This window comes from Trichechus manatus, unplaced genomic scaffold (genome assembly GCF_000243295.1).
Source record: "Trichechus manatus latirostris isolate Lorelei unplaced genomic scaffold, TriManLat1.0 scaffold00093, whole genome shotgun sequence".
Lineage (NCBI taxonomy): Eukaryota > Metazoa > Chordata > Mammalia > Sirenia > Trichechidae > Trichechus > Trichechus manatus.
In genome coordinates this window covers 10152996-10174321 of record NW_004444029.1, presented here as the reverse complement: position 1 = coordinate 10174321, position 21326 = coordinate 10152996, and the positions used below count along the sequence as shown (strand labels likewise).

The 21326-nt window shown below is 43.6% G+C and overlaps 1 protein-coding gene across 1 annotated transcript in view; it reads right to left on the bottom strand.

The window, feature by feature from the left end:
* Nucleotides 1–21326, bottom strand: part of DGKI (diacylglycerol kinase iota) — a 486429-nt gene that overhangs the window by 330858 nt on the left and 134245 nt on the right. The gene's annotated exons all lie outside the window — the stretch shown is intronic.

Sequence of the window (21326 nt, the reverse complement as noted above, 5' to 3'; positions counted from 1 at the left end):
GTCCTCAGGCTTGGGCAGTCACAGTACCTGGACGATGTTAACGTTGCCACAGGCTAAAAGCAAGGAGAGCTGTCTTCCGCTGAAATGCCTTCATTTCCCACAAAGTCCTCTCCAAGCCTGGTGACAGCTCAGAGCTCACTCTTCTCAGCTCGAGAACATCTCCCTTACCCCGCAGAGGCCCTACTACAGGGAGCCTGGGCCCTCAATGGACAAAGGCTGGTTTGTATCTGCTGAGAACTGGCAAAGTCTCCTACACCACTACCGTACGAAGGTGTGCGGTCAGAGAAGACCAAGGCGCACTGCTTAGCCTGGCGGTTTGCTGGGTGGAGCACAACACAATCAGGTGGGAAGGAGGGGAGGAAGCAGAAGAGCAGGAGGAAGCCAGCCCTGGCCTCGGTCGGCAAAGATGAGAAAGCAGAGGAGCCGCTTTAGCAAAGACACACCGTACTGCTGAAAAGGGGGGGAAGGGGGCAACCCAGAGGGGAGAGTAAGCACAGAAAGAAGAAGGAAGAAAGTGGGACTACTTAGGGAGCTCTTGTGGCATCACTAGGAAGGAAAGAAGTTCATTTTCTGAAGAGCACCATGAAAACATCAGACAAGGGTCTCGGGCTTACATGTTGTTGTTATTAACACTGGGTCAGTGACGACTCCTGGTGACCCCAAGTGTGCAAGTGTGCAGAGTAGAACTGCCCCATGGGGTTCTCAAGGCTGTGCCCTTTTGGAAGGAGATCACCAGGCTGCCGACCTCTAGGTTGGTAGTCCAATGCTTAACCATTTGCGCCACTCAGGGACTCCCGAGCCTACACATTCGTGTTGATTTGTGCATTAAGTTAACTAAGTGGCTCCCTGCAGGAGAGAAGGGCTCTGTCTCTGTGGCTGCATCTTAGTGTGGTCTGAGGATTACCGCAGTCAGGAGCAGGTGGAGTCTGCATGTGGAATCAGTAAGAGGGCAGGTGCAGGAGTCTGCTCGTACACACCCTCCCCTGGGCTTGTTTCTGTGCCTCAAAGGTTTCAAACACTGCTGAATAGGAGCAAGTGTGTTGGGGCAGGTGGGAGAGCAGTAACTTACCCAGACCCATAGGGGGAGCCCTAGGGGGAAAACAGCCACTTCACTACCTACTTCTCCCCACACTGGGCCCTCTGAAGCTTGTCTTGTATTCCATGAACCTCGCAGTAGGGAGCCGCTCCCCCTGACCCCGGAGCTCCAGGGAGGCTCACTTCACCTAGCCGAGGCATAAGGAAAGGGAGGAGATTTCATTTCCAACAGATGCTGTTGTTCTTGTTGCTGCTGTTAGCTGCCGCCGAGTCGGCCCCGACTCCTGGCAACCCCATACACAATGGAATGAAATGCTGCCCAGTCCTGCGCCATCCCCATGATCCGCTGTGGATCAGACCATCATAATCTATAGGGTTTTTATTGGCTGGTTTTCAGAAGTAGATCACCAGACGTTTCTTCCTAGTCTGTCTAAGTCTGGAAGCTCCACTGAAAGCTGTTCAGCATCCTAGCAACACCCAAGCTTGCACTTACAGACAGGTGGTGGCTGCACTGGAGGTGCATTGGCCAGGAATCAAACCCAGGTCTCCTGCATGGAAGGTGAGAATTCTACCACGGAACCACCAATGTTCCCTCCAAGAGGGGCTACAGACAGTGAAACGGGGGAAAGGAAGGCAGTGATGACCAAGGGCTGGCACATCCCATCATGACCAAGCCGCTGAAGGCGAGCCAGGAAAGGAGCGGGAGTAAGGGGGGCCGAGTAGTCCTGGTGGCGCAACCATTAAGCGTCCAGCTGCAAACCAAAAGGTTAGTAGTTCGAATCTACCCGGCACCTCCACGTGAGAAAGACGTGGTGATCTGCTCCCATAAAGATTACAGCCTAGGAAACCCTAAGGGGCAGTTCTACTCTGTCACATCTGAAAGCCTGGTTGAGCTTTAAAAGGCAGGCAATCTCTCTGTGCTGGTCTTGGGTGGAATTTGTAAAACTGAGCAACATTGTCGGCAGCCCCAAAAGGAGAGGAGAGGCTGGCTGGAAAGCAGAAGAGAGCCCAGGATGGTGCGACCAGCAGCCAGTGGCCAGGTGTAGCTGAGAGCTCAGCGAGTATCCAGCCCTGTTCTTCCCTCTCTCAGATTCCTACCCAGGAAGTCCCAGAAATAGCGGTGAGGTCTTCACTAGTCAGCAGTGATACCGGGCTTGCTGGCAGCCTACTTTCACTAGCTCCCACTGGGCAGCGAGCAATGTACTTGCTTTCTACAATCCCCCAAAGAGTCATGGCAAGGATGCAGGCCTTTACGGAGACAGTTTGGTAACATGCTGTTCTCTTTGCTCACTATCATCAAGGCAAATAATTAGCAACATCAATTTTGGCCCTTCACCCCAAAGTGGATTCAGTATCATTGAGCAATAAGGGAAGAACAGGGAAGAGTCTTGTATGGAGATTCTTCATGCCCCGACCTTCTTCCTCCACCCAAGTTCAAGGAGGTTCTTTAGCCTTCCCAGCTAGGGACTTTCCCCCAAGGAAGGCTCTGTATGGAGGCTCTGAGTCACAGTTGTCATCACCAGAAAGCCAGATCTCTGTGGGGTCAGACTCTACAGGTTCCAACTTTGATTCCACCACCAAAACCTGCACCTAAATGTTTTAACAAAAATTACTAAACTGTGCCTAAGCACAAAGCCTTAGAATGGTTGAAGACTTCCTAAATCTCAGGTGGATTTAAACACATGAATTCTTCATCTTTTCATGAACTGCCCCAGACAGTTAAGATCAAAAAAAGAAGGAGGAACAACTCAGAAAAGGAGGCTGAGAACTGTTGCACAACTCGAAGAATGTAATCAATGTCACTGAATTATACAGGTAGAAACTGCAGAGCTGGTGTATGGTTTACTGTATATATCCTCGACAACATCAACAAAATAAAATTTAAAAAAGAGGAGGAGGAGGAGAGGGAAGAGAAGGAAGAAATAAAGTTCTATCAGGCGCCAGTAAAAATCACAGGGCGAATGAACTTAATTCATCAGAAGCTGCAAACACTGACTACCAAAACCTGATTACTCTTCCTAGTTAAGACTTCAAAAGATCAAAAAAAGAAAGGAAAAAAAAAAATACTGTTGCCATTGAATCGATTCCAAGTGCTCCACAGGGCTTCCAAGGAGCCACTGGTAGATTTGAGCTATTAATCACTTCACCACCAGGGCTCGGGTTAAGACTTCAGAAGGGGCGAATTACTGACGTAATCCAATTAGGATGTCAGGGATGCCTGCATCTATGAAAAACCACTGTGGCCATATGATAATCTTAACCCAGTTGCTATGGAGTCGACTCTGACTCACGATGACCCATGTATGTCACAGCAGAACTGTGCTCCATAGGGTTTTCAGTGGCTGATTTTTCAGAAGCAGATCACCAGGTCTTTCTTCTGAGGTACCTCTGTGTGGACTCGAACCTCCAACATTTCTGTTAGCAGCCCAGTGAGTTAACCGTTTGCACCACCCAGGGACTCCGTGGCTGTAAGAGACACACAAATCCGGCTAAGCCCTGCAGGCATATACAGTCATACCACATGCTTTCCTAGCCTGTGAAAAGAAACGTTTCAGTAAGGGATTCTGCTGATTATTCCTCACTGTGGATGCAAATTTAAGGTTGGTTTTATATAACATTAATAGAAGAAAATTGTATATCTACCACACATGTAAACATTAATTAGGAGGGAAAATAAGTAAGAAACATCAAACTGGTTGCCAGTTTGTAACTGTAAAAGCGTCTTACAAAGGACATTACATAAGAAACAGAATAGAAAAAATAATTATAGGCATGACGGGAGGGAGAGGTTAGCTTCTGATTATAGCTTTCCATTCTCCTAAATAACTATGGAATAAAATCTTTTTTTTCTGAGTTCATACATGCATACACATTTTTTTTCCCAAAGCAAGAAAGCAACATCATTATTTCTCAGACCTCAAAATTAGTGTAATTTATTTTCCCATTTGAATTGTCTTGGTTGTGGAAGATGACATTTAAGAGTCTCATAGAACTTGGTGTGTGTTGGGGAGGGAGGGACTGTATACTACAATTGGCTCCAATAAAAAAATCAATGGGGTTTCAATTTCTCATTCTTTCCTCCTGCTCAGAATCCTCCCAAGCCCACAGTCAGCAAAACCTTGAAATAAATGCCAATGACTCTTTCCATTAATTTCACAACACTTCGTAGGGGATGACTGTAATCACAAAAGAATCTCTGAAAAGGAGAACTGTAATATTAAGTGAGAAATAGATACGAAAAGAAAATGTGCTATAATGTGCAGTTTCAAGAGCACAAAGTCACACTTCATGCCAATTACCTGCTGCGAAAGACCTCTAACATATTTTAAGCATAAAAGCCATCATACATTTTAAACAGCATTCTATTATTTCCTTCACTTCATTCAATAAGACTATAAACTCCTAAAGGACAGGGCTCAATTCATCTGCTAATCTTATTACATTCTAGCCCAGGGGTAGACACAGCATATTGTCAACAAATGCTTTCTGGGTTAATGAATCAACTTGACCAAGAAGCCAAGCAAAACAGCTTGCTGATTAGATCAAGGGTTGAGAAATCTAATTAGGGTCATTTGAATTATATCCTCAGCCTTACCTTTCAGTGATATTCTTCCCAGAGAGGACCAGAAACCCTTCAAAGCAGCTCTTTAAAGATAAAGGAAAATAGAGGTAGAATCCATCAGAAGGGCTTTGTGATCAACATTAAGACAGAGTCCTGTTGCTACAATCTTTGTAAAGGGTATGTGAGTGTTAGTGTTTTTATAATTTATTTATTGAAAGAAATGTGCAACATATACTCTCCATAAACAATTTTTTATAATTGTGGGAAAGTAAGTTTTTTAAAAAGTGATTGTTTTAAGCCAGAACACCTTCTGTTATGGATTGAATTGTGCTCTCCCCCCAAAATTTGTTGAAGTCCTAACTCCTGTACCTGTGAACGTGACCTTGATTGGAAACAGGGTCTTTGAAAATTTGATCAGTTAAGTTAACATGAGGTCATACTGGAGTAGGGTGCTAATCCAGTATGACGACTGTCCTTAAAAAAGAGGAGGGGAGACACAGACACAGCAGTAGACAGAGGGAAGACGGCCATGGAAGATGGAGGCAGACGGGAGGATGCATCTACAAGTCAAGGAACGCCAAGGATCTCCAGCAGCAACCAGAAGCTACAAAGAGGCAAGGAAGGAGCCTCACCTACAGCCTTCAGAGAGAACATGGCCCTGCAGACACCTTAATTTCAGACATCCAGCCTCTAGAACTGTGAGACAATAAATTTCTGTTGTTTACAGCCACCCACTTGGTGGCACTTTGTTATGGTGGCCCCAGGAAACCAATAGATCCTCTAATTATCCATTCTGCAAATTTCTCTCAATCCTCTCTGGTTACATCTGACTCCAGGTTTATAGGGCCCTGCGGTGCAGTGAATTACTTAATAAGGCCCTTCTAGCCATAGTCTTTGTGACTCCCACACAATGATTGGGTGGGACTATGCAAATAAGGTACTTGTGGCCGGCCAAGGGGACTGGACAGTTTGCTGTTAATGCAAATGCGCACGGAATCCTGTGGGGGGGGACCATGCAAATAAGGTATATGGAACCCTAACAAGGGGATTAGTCAGTTTTGCCGTTCTGCTAGGCTTAAAAGTGAGCCAATTCCAGAGCAGAGGGGGACCTGACTACCATCAAGAAAGAAGAGCTATGAGGGGAGCACATCCTTGGGACCCAGGATTGCTGCGCTGAGAACCTCCTAGTCCCCAAAGACACAGAGAGAGCTGTAACATCGGAGACAGCAGGAGACGGGGGGAAGCAACAGCAAAGAAATGGTGGCAGAACCAGGAAACCGGCAGGACATGGTATGGTGGACTTTCTGGCCCATGGATCAAGACAGCTGGGCACTTTTGGGCAGGAGGCTTGCTGGCAGAGTGCGGTGCCCCTGGGCACTTGGCAGAGCTAGGCTTCCTGGCCCACAGAGTGAGAGAGGTGAGTGCTTTCAGTCCAAGGCTTCCTGGAGGAGTAGGGTGCCTCTGGGTACTTACTGGAGGAGCTAAAGAGCACTAAAACACTTTCCCAAGTAGGGCAGGGCTGAGGATCAGAGGGGCTGAGGGGCCAAGGGCCAGAGAAAGGCCTGCCTGCAAGCAAGGCTGAGAAGAAGCTGTCTTAACTGAAGAACTGTATCCTGAATTCTGTTAAGATGCACTGATAATTACTGGTGATTGGAATATGAAAGTTGGAAACGAAGAAAGAGTTGGAAAATGTGGACTTGGTGATAGAAACGGTGCGGGAGTTCACATAATAGAATTTCACAAGACAAACAACTTAGTCGTTGCAAATAGCTTTTTCAACAACATAAACATTGACTGTACACGTGGACCTCGCTGGATGGAATACACAGGGATCATATTGGCTACATCTGTGTTAAGAGAAGACAGAGAAGCTCAATATCATCAGTCAGAAAAAGGTCAGGGGCCCACTGTGGAACAGACCATGAATTGCTCATATGCAAGTTCAAGTTGAAACTGAAGAAAATTAAATCAAGTGTACAAGAGCCAAAGTACAACCTTGAGTATATCCCACCTGAATTTAGAGACCATCTTAAGAATAGATCTGACACATCGAACACTAATGACCAAAGACCAAACGAGTTATGGGATGATATCAAGAACATCATACACAAAGAAAGCAAAAGATCATTAAAAAGACAGGAAAGAAAAGACAAAAATGGATTTCAGAAGAGACTCTGAAACTTGCTCTTGAACGTAGAGCAGCTAAAGTGAATGGAAAAAATGAGGAAGTAAAAGAACAGAACAGATTTCAGAGGGCAGCTCGAGAAGACAAAGTATTATAATGAAATGTGCAAAGACCTGGAGATAGAAAACCAAAAGCGGAGAACAAGCTTGGCATTTCTAAAGCTGAAAAAACTGAAGAAAAAATTCAAGCCTCGAGTTGCAATATTGAAGGATTCTATGGGAAAATATGGAACAACGCAGAAAGCATCAAAAGAAGATGGAAGGAATACAAACAGTCACTGTACCAAAAAGAATTGGTTGACAATCAACTATTTCAGGAGGTAGCATATGATCAAGAACCAACGGAATGATACTGAAGGAAGAAGTCCAAGCTGCACTGAAGGTACTGGCAAAAACAAGGCTCCAGGAATTTACAGAATACCAAGAGACATGTTTCAACAAATGGATGCAGCGCTGGAGGTGCTCACTCATCTACATCAAGAAATTTGGAAGACAGCTACCTGGCCAACCAACTGAAAGAGATCTATGCTTGTGCCCATTCCAAAGAAAGGTTATCCAACAGAATGCGGAAATTATCGAACAATATTTTTAATATTACACACAAGTAAAATTTTGCTGAAGATCATTCAAAAGTGGTTGCAGCAGTACATAGACAGGGAACTGACATAAATGCAAGCCAGATTCAGAAGAGGATGTGGAAAGAAGGATATCATTGCAGATGTCACATGGATCTTGGTTAAAACCAGAGAACACCAGAAAGATGTCTACCTGTGTTTTATTGACTGTGCAAAGGCATTTGACTGTGTGGATCATAACAAATTATAGATAACATTTCAAAGAATGTGAATTCCAGAACATTTAATTGTACTTTTGAGGAACCACAGACCAAGAGGCAGTCATTCGAACAGAACAAGGAGATGCTGCATGGTTTAAATTCTGGAAAGGTGTGCATCGGGGTTTCATCCTTTCACTTATACTTATTCAATCTGTATGCTGAGCAAATAATCTGAGAAGCTGGGCTGTATGAAGAAGAACAGGGCATCAGGATTGGAGGAAGACTCATTAACAACCTGCATTATGCAGATGACACAACCTTGCTTTCTGAAAGTGAAGAGGACTTGAAGCACTTACTGATGAAGATCAAAGACCACAGCCTTCAGTATGGATTACATCTCAACATAAAGAAAACAAAAATCCTCACAACTGGACCAAAAAGCAACATCATGATAAACAGAGAAAAGATTGAAGTTGTCAAGGATTTCATTTTACTTGGATCCATAATAACGCCCATGGAAGCAACAGTCAAGAAATCAAAGAACCTATTGCACTGGTGGTAAATCTGCTACAAAAGACCCCTTTAGGCCACACAGACCAGAGACTTCATCAGCCTGAGACCAGAACTAGATGGTGGCCTGCTACCACCAATGACTGCCCTGACAGGGAACACAACAGAGAGTCCCTGATGGAGTAGGGGAAGGGTGGGATGCAGAACTCAAATTCTAGTAAAAAGACCAGACTTAATGGTCTGACTGAGACTGGAGGAACCCCAGAAAGCATGACCCCCGGACTCTCTGTCAACCTAGAGCTAAAACAATTCCCAAGGCCAACTCTTCAGACAAAGATTGGACTGGACTGTGGGACATAAAATGATACCTGTGAAGAGTGCGCTTCTTAGCTCAAGTAGATACATGAGACTAAGTGGGCAGCTTCTGTCCAGAGGTGAGATGAGAAGGCAGAGAAGGTTAGGGGCTAGCTGAATGGACATGGGAAATCAGGGGTGGAAAGGAGGAGTGTACTGTCATAGTACAGGGAGAGCAATTAGGGTCACATAACGATGTATGTATAAATTTTTGTATGAGAGACTAACTTGAATTGTAAACGTTCACTTAAACTACAACAATTAAAAAAAAAAAGACCTCTTTAAAGTGTTAAAAAGCAAAGATGTCACTTTGAGGACGATGGTGTGCCTGACCCAAGCCATGGTATTTTCAATAGCCTCCTACGCATGGAAAAGCTGGACAATGAATAAGGAAGACCAAAGAAGAATTGATGCCTTTGAATTATGGTGTTGTCTAAGAATACTGAATATACCATGGACTGCTAGAAGAATAAACAAATCTGTCTTGGAAAAGTACAGCCAGAATGCGCCTTAGAAGGGAGGATGGCAAGACTACGTCTCACGTACTTCGGACATGTTATCAGGAGGGACCAGTCCCTGGAGGAGGACATCATGCTTGGTAAAGCGAGGATCAGTGAAAAAGAGGAAGACCCTCAACCAGATGGAATGACACAGTGGCTGCAACAACGGGCTCAAACACAGCAATGGTTGTGAGGACGGTGCAGGACCGGGCAGCGTTTCATTGTGTTGCACATGAGGTCGCTATCAGTTGGAACCAACCTGACGGCACCTATCAACACATGAGCATAGAGAGATCCAGCATGCTATGCAGAGAGGCATCAGAGACTCAGGAGGTCCACTTAGCCAGGACGCTTCCTAAAGACAAGCAATTGACACGTTCGAGACTAGTGGACTCATCTCCTTTTCCAGAAATGGGGCCAGTGATCTAAAAAGTTACTCTGCACCTGAGTTTAACTGCCCAAGAGCCTTAAGAAAGATCTTAATGATTGTGTGTGTGTGTGTGCGCACGTGTGTCCATTTTCCCCAATAATATCCAGGCACTGGAGTCCTTGGGTGGTACAAATGGTTAAAGAGCTCAGCTGTTAACCAAAGGTTGTTGGTTCGAATCCACCCAGAGGTGCCTGGGAAGAAAGGCCTGGCAATCTAATTCCAAAAAATCAGCCACTGAAAACCCAATGGAGCACAGGTCTACTCTGACACACATGGGGTCACCATGAGTGGGAGTCGCCTCAACCCGGGCACTAACGTAGCTTACAGTCTAAGCAGCCCACATGGCCTCCTGGTGGTGCTAACTGCACTGCTTGCAATGCTCGGAGAGTCCACACACTAAAAAACTGTCACAACCCCCACACGAACGCCAGGTATCCCGCCAGAGATTAACATATGGAAACAAACTGTGTGTAATTATGTGAGCCTACGTACTGGCTTAGTGTTTTTTGACAAATTTTAGCGTAGATTGAGACTTTTAAGAATGCAATCACCATGGAAATAAAGGGAAAGTTGTGTTTATTTTTGTTCACAACTTTCCTGAGAGTTGTAAGCCATTCAGAACATCACTCCAACACAATGTACCTGTTCTACTCTACACTGACAGCTGTTACATTCACGGTGCTTCTCCAAAGGTGACGTGCAACCTCTGCCTGCAGTGGGGCTTGAGAGTCAGCAGATTCAAAAGCCTCCAGGGGTTTCTATGGCATCCTGTACTGACAGCCACTGTCCTACATACCTGTGCAAGCCCTCTTCATCCTGTCTGCGAGCGCGGCTAGCCCCAGGCATTCAGATTGAAACACGCTCGTTCATTCAACAATGGATTTATTGAAGGTCTAGGTTCTGTGTTGCAATCATGCTGAACAGGTTTCAGCAAAGCTTCCAGACTAAAACAGACTAGGAAGAAAGGTCTGGCGATCTACTTCCAAAAATCTACCAGTGAAAACCCCATGGATCACAATGTTCCAATTTGCAGCCCATCATGGGGATGGTGCAGAACTGGGTAGTGTTTTGCTCCTTTTGCATGGGGTCTCCAGGAGTTGGGGGTCAACTCGATAACAGCTAACAATTCACCCAAAAAACTCACTGCCATTGAGTTGATTCCGACCCATAGTGACCCTATAGGACAAAGTAGAGCTGCCCCACAGGGTTTCCAAGGCTATAAATCTTTACGGAAGCAGACTGCCACATCTTTCTCCCGACGAGTGGCTGATGGGTTCAAACGGCCGACTTTTCGGTTAGCAGCCAAGTGCTTTAACCACTGCACCACCAGGGCTCCTGCAGCTAACAACATCAAGTTTATGCCAAGCACTGTTTTATATATACAGGATGCATGAGTGAACAACGCAGACATAAATCGCTGACTTTGTAAGCTTACATACTATCAGGAAACATGTTTTGCCAAGCACTGAATCATTTTACATATTTACGTATTCGTCACAACAAGGAGGAAGGTACTTTTATTATCCCTGTTTTATAATAAAGAAATTATAGCACAGAATGATTAAGCTACATGCCCAAGCTCACACAGATAGAACGTAGTCCAAGTGAGATATGCATCCAGGCATCTAACTCTAGATTGCATGGACTTACCCAGTACACAGCCCAGACTTACCCGGTGTGCTGACAGCACACACGTGCCTAGAGAGAGGAGATGCCCTACACAATTAGCGTCTTCCTATACTGTCTAATTTTCTAATTGCCTCAACTACAAATGTCCTGTCTCTATAACAAGAATGCAAGCTTCTGCTAGAGGCAGGCCGTGTTTGGGGGGACTTCGAGTGCAGGAGTTAAGAACACTCCCTGCCTTACCACTTAATAGCCACTTGGTCAAGCTGCCTAGCCTCTCTCAGCCTTGGTTTCCTAATATGCGAAATAGGTGTAATCTTATCTGTCTTAGTGAGAATTCTCTAGAGAAACAGAGCCAGTTATAAGTAGACAGACAGACAGACAGTAGGTAGGTAGGTGGGTAGGTAGGTATACTCATGTACATATACAGAGAGAAACTTACTTCAAGGAATTGGCTCACACAATTGTGAGGGGGCTGGCAAGTCCCAAATCCATAGGTTAGAGGACAGAATGGACACTTCTGTAGGCTTGCATCCCAAAATCCGTACGTCAGGTGACAAGAAGAGTGAAAAGTGAGGGGGTCCCAGCAAAGTGTCTATGTATTGTCCGGAGGCAGAACACTCCCTAGGGGAACTCCTTTTTGCCCTTAAGACCTTCAACTGATTGGATGAGGCCCACCCACATTACAGAGGGTCATCTGCTTTACTTGAGGCCAAACGATTTAATCACATGCAACTACTCCATAATAACAACTAGACTGGTGTTTGACCTAACAACTGGGCACCACAGCCCAGCCAAGTTGACGCATAAAATGAACCATCCCAGTGCCCAACTCAAAGCCATGCGTGTGGAAGGCCTGGCCCACAGTGAACGAGTGAGTGGTGGCGGCTGTCAGAGCTCTCCACCCAGCAGCAGCGTCCACAGCATCGTGCCAGAGCTAGGCACGCAGTAAATCATTGAATAAATATGTGTTCTTGATTTCATTGCTCTCAGATATTCCAAGTTCCCTGGACACTTCTCTTCGCTCAATAAACATTTAATAAGCTTCTGCTATGTGGCAGGCAGTTCAAAGGGATTATTCAAACACAGGATTCTTCTAGTCATAGTAAATAATCCCAGGATTGCCAAAGGAATCTTTCTCCCCCCACCTCTGCCCCTGGCCTTGCCTACCTTCCTAATGCAATTTTTAAAAGCACCACATCCTTCTCTCAGACAAATTTGCAAACATATTTCAAAATATGTAATCCAAATGCCATATATATACTGTGGAATTATATACATAATTATATAATTACCATAGAGATACATACATGTGTGTGGGGTTGTTAGGTGCCGCTGAGTCAGCTCCGATCCGTAGCAACCCTACAGGACACAGCAGAACTGCCCCAGAGGGTTTCCAAGGTTGAAATTTTTATGGAAGCATCTTTCTCCCGCTGAACAGCTGGTGGGTTCAAACCACTGACCTTTAGGTTTGCAGACGAGCACTTAACCACTGTGCCACCAGGACTCCTGTTCCACCAAGATTACAACCAAGAAAACCCTATGGAGCATTTCTACTGTGTAACACACGGGGTCGCCATGAGTCAGAATGGACTCCAGGGCAATGTTTTTTGTTTTTGTTTTGCTTTGTTTTGATCTAAGCCATACCACTAATAAGTAATAAGGCCAAGACTGGAATTCAGTCATCTGGCTCCAAAGACTCCCTCCCTCTGAAAGGCGGAGGGAGGGAAGAGAAAGGAGAGACACAGAGAGGAGAGGAGAGAAAGAGAAGGCTCCACACCAGGGCAGGAGCCAGGGCACACAGCCGACTGAAGGGACCGGTGAAATGTCCTGGTGGAGGGTGGCTGAAGGGCATTTTGAGAACACAATCTAAGGTTCACTGGAAGTTGTCTTCCTGCTCTGATGCTAATGCCTCCTTTGCCTCTGACCTCCGTATTTCCCACTGCACTTAAAGTGTCAGGAAAATCCACTCCTTGCTTTATAAGCACGGATTTTTATGCATGTGGAAATTGAACAAGGGCCTGGATTTTACATCTAGGTCAATGACTACAGAATAGACTTTGGGTACTGGAATAAAAAGATAATCCAAAATTGAACAAATTTAGAAAAAGCCTGAGCCTGGGAACAGAAATAACTTTAAGAACATAAGCCCTCAGAGAAGTCACAGGCACTTTAGGGGGAAGCATTTAGATTTCCACAGGCTTGTTCTCAGGAAAACTATCAATGGGGAGTTAATCTTTGGGGTTCCCCCTCCCCATCTTCCATGTGAGCACACTGTCCCCTGACCCCTACAATTTCCCATCACCCTGGCACCTATACTGTCTCAGCCCTCATTAGGCTCAGCTGATGGTATCACTGGATAGACACCCCAACACTCCTGTGGCAACTGAAAGCGTGGTAGGGTGTATCCTTCCTAGGGCTATCTACAGTCTCACAAGGAACTCATAGAAATGGAAAAACCTGCATGACTCAAAGAAATGAAGTCAAATGGCACTCAAAGTAGTCAAAATAATTTGCCTAAACCACAATTCAGAATGTTGTAAATATAGATGTTGGGGGGGAGGGGTTGAGGTTAGAGGCAAAGATCTACCCAGCTACTTTGACATCGGCTGTAGGCTTAATGGCTTGGTTTATAGACAGACCCAAGAGCATACCTATATGCTGAGGAGACACTATGACCCTTCTTGTAACAGTGAGGGGAGGGTCCTGGCAGAAAACAGAATTCACCCCAGATGGTTCAGATGAAAAGACTTTAGTAAAGGGACTACTTATGAATACGGTTAGGGAACAAGCCCTTACCTGATTTCAAGACTTACTAAAAGGATGAAGAAATCCAGAGCGCGTGGTACTAGAGGGAAGGGATGTCAAGGCACCCAGACAACAGCTGGCTGGCTGTCTCGGTGTGGCAACCGTAATTAGTACAAAACCAATCTAAACCTCGGCCTTCTCTTGGCCCGACAGAGGAAGGCCAGGCTTATCAACACCTTCTCATGCTTATTTTTCAAGCCCTTTAATCACATTTGAAACTCTTCTAAATTCTCTCTAAGATCAACCTGCCTCTCAGAAATCTAATTAAAATCTATGTCTTCAAAGCCAGTGACCGGTCACTGCCACAGATTGTTGTTATCTCCAGGCGCTACTAGTCTGTGTTGTGCTTGAAAAAAGAGAAATACAGAGAGACAGAGCGAGCTATCCGCTGCTAGAAGGAATAGTCCAAACCATGGCAAACGCCTAATCCCGCACCTGGTGATGAGGAGACAGTGAGGTACCTTATTTAAGGTCAAATGGCCAGCTGAGGACAGAGCCCAGGAAAGAAATGAGGGCCCTTCATTCCAGCCCCGTGCGTGCCCATTACCATTACCTGGCTGTGGTCCATCCCAGCCAGCTTGGCCTGCAGGTGTCTATGTTCTTTCCTCGTCCCTGCCTCCCTAAGAACAAACTCATCACTGCTGTTAGCTGCCGTCCAGTCAGCCCCAACTCACGGCCATACCACGCACGAGCGAAGGAAATGCTGCCTGGTCTCGCGCCGTCCCCATGACTGGATGTGGATCAGACCTTCCTGATGCATAGTGCTTTCCGTCACTGATTCTAAAAAGCACACAATCAGGCCTCTCTCCCTAGATCATCTTAGTCTGGAAGCACCAGTGAAATCTGTTCAGCATCACGGCAACACACAAGCCTCCGCTAACAGACTGAGTGGTGGCTGCGCATGAGGTGCGTCGGCCAGAAACCAAACCTGAGCCTCCCGCATGGGGAGGGGAGAATTCTACCACTGAACCATCCCGGCTTCATAACTCACCACTCCCCAGATCCTCATGCTTCATAAATGTCCTGCAGTCCTGACCTCAAGCAAAGAAATAGTGGTGAAAACTCTCATCACGCTAGAAAGAGAAAAAACGTCTTCAATTCGATAAAGGGCACGTAGGGAAAACAGACAGCTAACATGGTGCATCACGGTGAAAAACTCAATGCTTTTCCCTAGGACAGAAACAAAGCAAGGATGTCAGCTCTCATCACCTCTCATGAACATCGTACTGAAGGTTCTAGCCAGTGTGGTAACGGAGAAATAACAAAGAAAAGAAAGGCATACAGGCTGGGAAGAGAAAAGTAAAACTGTCTTTATTTCTAGATAAAGATACGATATGATGATGTAAATTCTCAAGTAATGTACAAAAATTTACCAGACAAATAGGTGAATGTGCAAGGTCATAAGACACAGAGGCCATACACATAAGTTAACTGTATTTCCAAACAAAGCAACCACAAATTGAAAAATAAAACTTAAAAAAATTACCATTATGAATGGCATCTAAAAGATAATTATAAGGGATAAATTTAGTGAAGTATGTGCAAGACTTTACACTAAAAACTACAACACATGACTGAGAAAAATTAAGAAAGACATAAATATAAAATAACCGTGTTTGGATATTGAGACTCAATTCTGTTAAAATGTCAGATCTTCCCAAAGTGATCTACAGATTCAACACAATCCCTATCAAAACCCAGCTGATTCTAAAATTTATATGGACATGAAAAAACATAAAATAGCCAAAACAATCTTGAAAAAGAAGAAAAAAGTGGGAGGGCTTTCACTACCCGATTTCAAGACGAACTTTTAAGCTGAAGAAATCAAGAGCATGTGGTACTGAAGAAAGATTTGACAATTAAATCAATGGAAATGAAGAGAGATTCCAGAAGTAGACCAACATACATATGGCTTCCGACAGAGACAGCAAAATAATTCAGTGGAGAAACAAATGTCTTCTCAAGAAATGATGCAAGAATAATTGGATATACAAAGCAGCAAAAGAAAAAAAAAAAAAAAAAAAAACCTTGACCCCTACCTCACACCATATGTAACCATTATTTCAAGAAGGACCACAGACCCAAACCTAAAGTCTAAAACTATGAAGCTTCTAGAAGAAAACACAAGAGAATATCTTTCTAACTTTGGAGGATGTGGTCTTATTTTTAGATACAACACAGAAAGTTATAACCATAATAAAAGAAATTGATAAACTGGACTGCATCCAAATTTTTAAAATTAAAAAATAAAAGCAAAAATTAAAAACATCAAAATTATCAAACGATACTGCTGAGTGCAGGCAGTGGGAATGTGGGGTAAGGACCTTCTAAAAGCTGCTCCCCTATAAAAGCAATGCGAATACTGACAAATATTGTCAAAATCATCTTTTTTTTTTTCCCCAGAACTCTGAAGTTAACCAAAGGCTTGTAACAATTCCAGAACCATCCAGTCAAGAAAGACAACTGAATCTCAGTAAGAACAATGAGCATTGCGGTGTTTTAACTTGCCCTAACCTGACCCATTTCTCCCTTGTACCACAGAAGCTCTGAAAACCAACAGTTCCACAAACACCGTGAAAACCAGCCTCCTAACAGCCACTGGAGAGGGAAGAACAGGTTAGGGGCTCCCCAAAAACGCTCTTCTCAGACAATTTTATTATATATTTTTTATTCGGTGCCTACTACACCCTAGGGTCGCTACGAGTCAGAATCGACTCAACAGCAACAGGCTTACTATATGCTAAGCTCTGAATTAATTGCTGGTTCTTGTTATCGTTAGGTGCCGTCAAGGCGATTCTGACTCATAGTGACCCCATGTGACACAGCAGAACTGCTCCATGGGGTTTTCTTAGCTGTAATCTTCATGGGAGCAGATTGCCAGGTCTTTCTCCTGTGGAGCTGCTGGGTGGGTTCGAACCACCAACCTTTCGGTTAGCAGCCAAGCGCTTAACTGTTGTGCCACCAGGGCTCCTTAATTGCTGGCTATAGTGTGGTAAATAAAACGCAGTCACTCTCGTTGTGGAGCTTGTGATCTGAGCAGAGAAGACAGATAATAAACAAGTGAGCAAATGAATGAGTGACTGAAATAGACACAAGTGCTTTGAAGGGAGTAAGGGTAGAAAATGGGAATTAAGTTGACTAGGGAACACTTCTATGAGGAGGTGACAGAGAGAAGATTTAAACTGACCTGGACTGGACGCCTAGCTCTCTCACTTATTAAATAGATCACCTATTATTTAATATCTCTTAGCCTCAATTTCTTCATCTGTAAAACAGGAAGAATTTATGCCGTATCGGGCTGTTTGTGAGAATTCAGTTAAATAACAATATTAAAGGCACCCTTTTCCTATTGGAATCACTGGGTGGTGCAAACGGTTAATGTGCTTGCTCCTAACTGAAATGTTGGCGGTTTGAATCCACCCAGAAGTGCCTAGGAAGAAAGGCCTGGCAATCTACTCCCAAAAAATCAGCCACTGAAAACCTCACGGAGCACAGTTCTACTCTGACATACACGGGGGCGCCATGAGTCAGAACTGACTCAGGCAACCGTTTTTGTTTTGTTTTGTTTTTCCTATGAGCTTCCTGGAACAAAGCTGTTGTTAGCTGCCGTGGAGTTGGCTCCATTTAATGGCAATCTTGCGTACCACAGAATGAAACACTGCCCAGACCTGCGCCGTCTTCACAATCATTGGTACCCTTGAGTCCACTGTTGGCAGCTATTGTGTCAATCCATTTCACTGCGTATTTGCTTCATTTTCACTGACCCTCTCTACTTTACCAAAGGATGTTGCTTTTTAGTGAATGGTCTTTCCTGCTGACCCGTGTCCAAGGTAAGCTTGTAAAAAAGGCATCTATTAACACTGGATGGAAGATTCGCTTTGTAAAGTGGAGCGAGAACTGGACAAAGAAGCAGCCCCAACACTTAGTAACCTTATGACTCCAGGCAAGTCATCTGACTGCCCCGAGCACCTTCCTTCCTCAAGTGTAAAAGACAGAAGATAATATCATAGAGGAAATATGAGAGCATAAACTAGCTTATAAAATAAAAATATGCATTTGTAAAGCTCCACTGTACTTGATGTGATGAAATGATAAACATGCACTCTTTAGCACAAAGCTAACGAAGCTTAAATTTCAGGGCCTTTCACTTTTATGGGCCACTGTGAGAACTGGGAGCTACAGAATGTTATATGTGAGAAGGGAGACAGGATGCAATGAGGATGTATTGTTGTGTAAACATTTCTGGTAAATTGTCCAAGAAGATCTCAGAAGAAAGGAGGTCTAAATCTTGAAGACTCCACTTGCCTTAAGGGGCTACAAGAAAAAAGTCCGTTTTGAACACAGACACTACATGAAGGGGGAGAAAATAAAATCTTCCCTGAATATTTGACCACAAGCTAGACTTTGCATGGATTTGATCCCTGGGTTGTCCAAAAGACTTCAGGCCAAGAAATTAGTATAAAGTAGGAGCCCTAGTGGCACAGTGGTTAAGAACTCGGCTGCTAACCAAAAAGCTGGCAGTTCAAATCCACCAGGCACTCCTTGGAAACCCTATGGGGCAGTCCTACTCTGTCCTACAGGGTTGCTATGAGTCAGAATCGACTTGGTTCATGGTTTTAGCAATATGGAGGTCTTTCCCCAAGAAGTCACTGGGTGGGTTCAAACCATCAACCTTTCAGTCAACAACAAGTATTATAAAGTAAAATCAAAAAGAACTTTTAAAAAGGAAAATTCTAATTAAAAGTATATAGGTATAGCAGGAGACAGAAGCAGCAGAAAAGAAAATTAGTAAACTGAAATGCCAGTCTAAAGAAATTACCACCAGATGCACAATATCTAGAAACAGAATGAGAAAATATGAAAGGAACGTGAAGAGACAAAGAGCGAGCACGTAGATCTAACAAACGTCTATTCGCGTTTCAGAAAGAGGAGGGAGAGACTTGGGCAAAGGCAATATTTAAGGATATTAGAAAGCCAGTACAAGCACCCAAATAAAAGGAGAACTATGTTCATGTGGTGGAAGACTCAATATTGTAAAGATGTCAATTCTCCCCAGAACGATGTATGGATTCATAAAATTCCAGTAAAAGTTCTAACAGGCTTTTGTGTGAATTTGACAGGCTAATTCTAAAATTCATATAGACACACAAAGAACAAGAATAGCTAACTCTTTTAAAGAAAAAAGTTGGAAGGAGGGTTTAGCATTAGATATCAAGGCTTGTTATGATGCTTTAGCAATTGATACAGTGTGGTCTTGAGACAGGAATAGATGAATCAACAAATTAAACCAAAAAGAGACTAGAAACAGACCAAAAAACGTATGAAAGTTCGACTTATGATAGAAATGGCATTGCAGAACAGTGAGGAAATTTTTCAATAAATACTCTTGGAATAATTACTTATTTTATAGAAGAATGAAATTGGATCCCTACCTCAAACCATATATGAAAACTGACCCCAGGTGTATTAAAGATGGAAAAGTGCAATACAAAGCTATGAACACCTAGAAGAGAATACAGGAAAGTGTATATATATATGATTTTTTTTTTTTTTTTTACTAAGGTGGACGAAAGCATTTCATGAATAAACACAAAAAAAAAAAGAAATTCTGAAAGGAAAGAAATTATAAATTCAATTTAATTAAGTGATTCCATACATCAAAAACACTATGAAGGGAGAGAAAATACAACCGACAAAATAAAATACTTGCCACAAATATATCTGAAAAATAACAGAAACCAATAAGAAAATGAAAAAGAACTCACACTGCCCCCACCCACCACCCCCTAAAAAATGGACAAAAGATTTGAACAAGCACTTCACAGAAGGGGAAACCCAAATAATCTATTAAAGAAAAAGAAAAGAAAGCATGCTATAATTCATTAGTAATCAAGGAAATGGAAATTCAGTCACCCTCTCTCTCTTTCCCTCCCTTCTTCCCTCCCTCCTTTCCTTCCTCCCTCCCTCCCTCCCTCCCTTCTACTCTCCCTCCCTCTCTCTCTTAGGAGATACCATTTCAAACCTGACAGAGTAGCAAAAATTAAAAAGTGTAACAGTATTAACTCTTGGGAAGATGCAGAGCTTACATACTGTTAGAAGCAGCACACTATGGTACCATCACTTTGGAAAACAATCTGGCATTATACAGCAATGTCGAAGGTAGACATAGCACACGAATTCGCAATGTCACTCCAAAGTCTAGAGCCTGGATACTCTCTGGCACATACACACAAGGCGGTATAAAGAACAGCGTTCGTATCAGCACCGTTCCTGATAGAAAAATATGGAACAACCCAGATTCAAACTAAAGCAGGATCAGCAATTGCATTGCAATACATTCACCCAAGCGAATAATGCTCCACAGCAATGACAGTAAGTGAACTGCAGCTCCAAAGAACAACACAGAGGAGACTCAGGAGCAGTGTGGGTGGAAAAATGCCAACTGCAGAAGAATGCATACCGTTGGATTTCCTTTATGTAAAATAAAGAACACGCAAAGTGAAACTCCGTTACGTGTTCTTGAGAGGCAGCATGGCAGAGAGGTTAAAAGCACACAGCTGGTGGCCTGTCTGCCTAAGCTGGAATGCTGGCTCCTACCTTACTAACTATGACACTGGACAGGTTATGTAACCGCTGTATACCTCAATCTTCTCGTTTGCAAAAGGGGATACCAGTCTACCTGGCTCTGAGATTGTTTTAGGGTTAAATGAGTACATGGCCCTAGGGTGTATGTTTGGCACATAGAAATCCCTATTTACCTATCATCATTAAAGATACAGATATTTGATAAAACAATAATGAAAAGCAAAGGAATGATAAACAAAAATTGGGGGCCAATGAGAGGAGGTAAACAGATGGATTCGGTGAATACCTAGGTGGATTTCAAAGGTTATGGCAGTGTCCTTTGTTTTTAAACTGGGTAGTGCAAACAGTTAACATGCTCAGCTGCTAAATGAAAGGTTGGAGGTTCAAGTCTATACAGAGGTGCCTCGAAAGAAAGGCCTGGTGATCTACTTCCAAAAATCAGCCATTGAAAACGCTATGAAGCACAGTTCTCCTCTGATACACATGGAGCCGGAGTCCACTCAACCCCAACTGTTTTTTAATGGTAGTGAATACTCAGGTATTTGTTATGTTATTATTCTTTATAACTTACACATATTTTATAAATGTTTTGTTGCATTCTGTTTACGTACTCTCTCATCAGTAAGAATATGCTTGAGGTTTGTAAAGTTAGAAACAGAAAAGAGATTTGGGAACGGCTGCTGTCCACTCAGAGTCATCACCCTGGACAATACACACCGATTCCATCTCAATAACAAATGGTGTCTTGCTGAGATTCTAGCATCTTCGCTGAGTCAGAACTGACTCAACGGTACCTAACAACAATGGCATCTTGCAACATTTGCGACTGCTTTATTGGAAATACCTTCTGAACCTGCAGACATTCTTTGGAAGGTTCTGAATGTTGACAGTTCTCATCCCTTGAGGATAAATATGATTTTATTCTAGTAAAAATTTATTTGAAACTAAGTGTCACGG